The sequence below is a fragment of the Chionomys nivalis genome, chromosome 19 (assembly GCF_950005125.1).
Source record: "Chionomys nivalis chromosome 19, mChiNiv1.1, whole genome shotgun sequence".
Taxonomy (NCBI): domain Eukaryota; kingdom Metazoa; phylum Chordata; class Mammalia; order Rodentia; family Cricetidae; genus Chionomys; species Chionomys nivalis.
In genome coordinates this window covers 12,442,626-12,446,749 of record NC_080104.1, presented here as the reverse complement: position 1 = coordinate 12,446,749, position 4,124 = coordinate 12,442,626, and positions in this window count along the sequence as shown.

The window sequence follows — 4,124 nt, the reverse complement described above, 5'->3', positions numbered from 1 at the left end:
GTGGTGGGCCCCCCAAAGAGCAAAGAGTAAAAACAACCAACAACATTTTGACATTCCAGCATGGAACGAGAGTAAAAGAAAATCAAACAACAATCTTATTTATTTAGGTTTTTGTTTTTTGTTTTTTTTTGACAGGGTTTCTCTGTGTAACAGTCCTGGTTGCCCTGGAACTCACTCTGTAGACCAGGTTGGCCTCCAAATCAGAGATCTGCCTGCCTTTGCCTCCCAAGTCCTGGAATTAAAGGTGTGCACCACCACCACCACTGCCCAGCAAATTACTTATCAAATTTTTTTCATCAAATATATTTTTATAATATTCTATCCTTCTCCAACTCCTCCCAGATCTTCTCTACCTCCCTAATCCCCCAACTTCATGTTCTTTCTTTATCAGCCCCCCCCACTTTTTTTTTTGTTTGTTTGTTTTTTAAGACAGGGTTTCTCTGTGTCGCCTGGTGTCCTGGAACTTGCTTTGTCGACCAGGCTGGTCTCAAACTCAGAGAAATCCGCCTGCCTCTGCCTCCTGAGTGCTGGGACTGAAGGCATGCACCACCATGCCTGGGTTATCAATCTGATTTTTAATAGTGAGAATTAGGAATTCATTAAGTGGCCATCAATAGACTGGATAACTGGGTCAGTCCTCTTGTCCCGTGGACCACTATGCAGCCCTATGAGAAAGGATGGCATAAGTACAGACAGACATAACTTCCAAGGCATCTGACCCAGGGACTGGTTACATAGAACGAACCAAAGTAAAATCACTCAGCAGTATTACTTCTTTCTTTTTGTTTGTTTTTTCAAGACAGGTTTCTCTGTGTAGCCCTGACTGTCCTGGAACTCACTCTGTACATCAGGCTGGCCTCAAACTCACAGAAATCCATCTGCCTCTGCTTCCCAAGTGCAGGGATTAAAGTCATGGGCCATCATTGCTTGGTTTACTTAATTCGTTTTTTTTTTTTTTAAACATAATTTTTAAAAAATGATTTTTTGGGAATTTCACATCTTGCACCCCAATCCCACTATTTTCCCAATCACCCCATATCTGCCTTCATCCTTGTAGAGTTCCTCCCCAAAGAAAAGAAAAGAAAGAAAAAAATATTAATTAAAAAACTAAACAGGCAGACAGACACTGCTTCACTGCCTCATCTTTCCCGCTTTTCCATCACTTCTGCGTTTGTCCTTTTGGTCTTGGGAGCTGCTGTGTGTCATGCAGTCCACCCTCCTCTCCAAACAGCTTTCCTTGCGAATATTCATTGTTTAATGAGTTGCTGGTCTGGTTCCAGGCCTCTGGCTTCTGGTGCACCTACATCACTGTACCCTCACCAAGCCTCCTGTCAGATACCCTGCTGTTTCCCCAAGTCATGGAGCTGCTGCGGCTGTAGATCCACAGAACCTTTACATTCCAGCAGGTCCTAGATGTGCCTGGCTGGAAGCTGAGTTGGTCATAACAGGCCTTCACCTGGACTGCCCTCCTCTGGCAAGGGTCAGGGCCGGCTCTCCCAAGTGCAGAGTCTTCCACGAGGGGTGGGGCCAAGTCTCCAGTTGCAGCAGCCAGCGAGGGGCAGGGCCAAAGCTCAGCATGTGGCCCTTGGATTTCATGGTCCCCAATGGTAACATGAGCCACTTAGATCTGCATGGCCCCTGTGGCCACACGGCCCTTGGATACCCACATGGCCACCGCTGGTGGTCTAGACCCTGGGCATCTGTGTGGCCTTCGGTGGTAACAGGAGCCACAGACATCAACACAGGCCCCAGGCTTGGCAGGACCACGGATCCAGATGTGGTCCTCAGCAGCATGACCCCAGGTGGTAGGGCAGGCCACCCAGATCTGCATGTCTACAGCGACTGCACAGTCTTTGGACACTAACGTGATCACACGTGGTGGCCCAGCCCCTGGCCATCTGTGTGGCCTTTGGTGGCAACACAAGCCATGGACATCACAGACACCAGTAGCTGTGGGACCATGGACCCAGACGTGGTCCTTGGTAACTACTTGGGCCAGAAGTCACCGTGGTCCCAGGTAGCAACTCAGGCCACCCACATCAGCCTGCTCTTTCCTGCCTCTGCTTCTACAGATCCACCTCTCTCCACGTCACGTGAACTGCTCGCTTCTCTTCCTCTCCCGTTTCTCCACCATGTTTGCTCATTGCAATGGTGTCCACTCGAGGCACCAGACAGGCCTGTGGGTGTCTTCCACCCACCAGGCCGAGCAGTGCAAGGCTTACTCCATTTTTAGAGCTATAGAGAAACTGTATATAAGCATATAAAAAGCACTGGACTGTGGCCCCCACAGGAATTGCTAGGAAGAAGAGGTTCGGTTCTCAGGTAAGGTAGTCTTAACAATAGCAACGTCTGTGTCTATCTTTGTACGTCTTTGTTGGTTCTAGAAACGGGAATATGGTCTTGCACATTCTAGGCAAATACTCTACTGAGCCACTTTCCAAGTCCTTATTTTTTAATTTAATTTTAATTTTTAAAGGCAGGGTCTCACTATGTAGTCCTGGCTGGCCTAGAACTCACTGACTAGTCTGACCTCTGACTCAGACACAGAGACCTGTCTGCCTCTGCCTCCTGAGTGTTGGGAGTGCACCACCATGCTCCACTTAATCTTGTGGTTTGTTTATTTATTTTTTGGAGACAGGCCCTCACTACGTAGCACTGGTCCTAGAACTCAACTGTGTAGAACAGGCTGGCCTTGAACTCATAGAAATCCACCTGCCTCTGCTTCCTGACTGCTGGAATTCCATGCCTGACTTCTTGACTTATTTTTTATTTTTATTTTTAAAAATTGATTTATCTGTGCCAGGCAGTGGTGGCTCACACCTTTAGTCTCAGCACTCAGGAGGCAGAGGCAGGAGGATCTCTGTGAGTTCAAGGCCAGCCTGGTGTACAGAGTGAGTTCCAGGATATCCAGGGATACATAGTGAAACCCTGTCTTGACCGCTCCCACCCCCAAAAAACCCATACATATATACATATATATATGTATATATATATACATATTCATAGACACACGCACGTTGTTTTGCCTGTATATATGTCTTGTGAGGGCATTGGATCCCCATGAACCGGAATTACAGGCAGTTATGAGCTGCCATGTGAGTACTGGGAACTGAACCTGGGTCCTCTGGAAGAGCAGCCAGTCCTCTTAAGCACTAAGTCATCTCTCCAGCCCTGCTTTGTTCTTTAAAAATTACTGCCAGGTGTTGGTGGCGCACACCTTTTATCCAAGCATTCAGGGGGCAGAGGCAGGTGGATCTCTGTGAGCTCAAGGCCAGCCTGGGCTACAGAATGAGTTCCAGGACAACCAGAGCTACAGAGAGAAACACTGTCTTAAAAAACAAAATGAGAGAGAGAGAGAGAGAGAGAGAGAGAGAGAGAGAGAGAGAGAGAGAGATCACTTATTTATTTAGTATGGGGCCGAGATGCATGGACCATGGCGGGTGAATGGAGGTCAGAGGACAGCTAGGAACCGATTCTCTCCTGTCACCATGGGGGTCCTGGAACTGAACTCAGTCAGGTCTTTAGGCTTGGCAGCAGGAACCTTTACTGCAGAGCCCCATCTTGCCAGCTCCAGTCCTTGTTTGTTTTGTTTTTGCAGCAGAATCTCACTATGGAGCTTAGGCTGTCCTCAAATTTGAGATTCTTTGCTCTGACTCCACAGTGCCGGTTTTTTTTTTTTCCCGAGACAGGGTTTCTCTGTGGTTTTGGAGCCTGTCCTGGAACTAGCTCTTGTAGACCAGGCTGGTCTCGAACTCACAGAGATCCACCTGCCTCTGCCTCCCAAGTGCTGGGATTAAAGGCGTGCGCCACCACAGGCCTGCGACACCACACCAGGCAGTATTTTAATTTAAAAAAAGTTTTTTCTTCTTTCAAATATGTGTGTGTGTGTGTGTGTGTGAGTGCCTATAGGCACGTCTGTGCAAATGCTCATTCCTGGTGCCCTTGGAGGCCAGAAGAGGCCTCAGAGTCCTTGGAACTGGAGCTGTGGGCAGCTCTGAGCTGCCGGGTGGGTGCTGGGAACTGAAGTTGGGTCCTCTGCAAGAGCAGCAAGTGCTCTTAACTGCTGGCCATCTCTCAAGTCCACGAGTACTTTAATATTTTAAGAAGGAGAATGTATTTCTCTA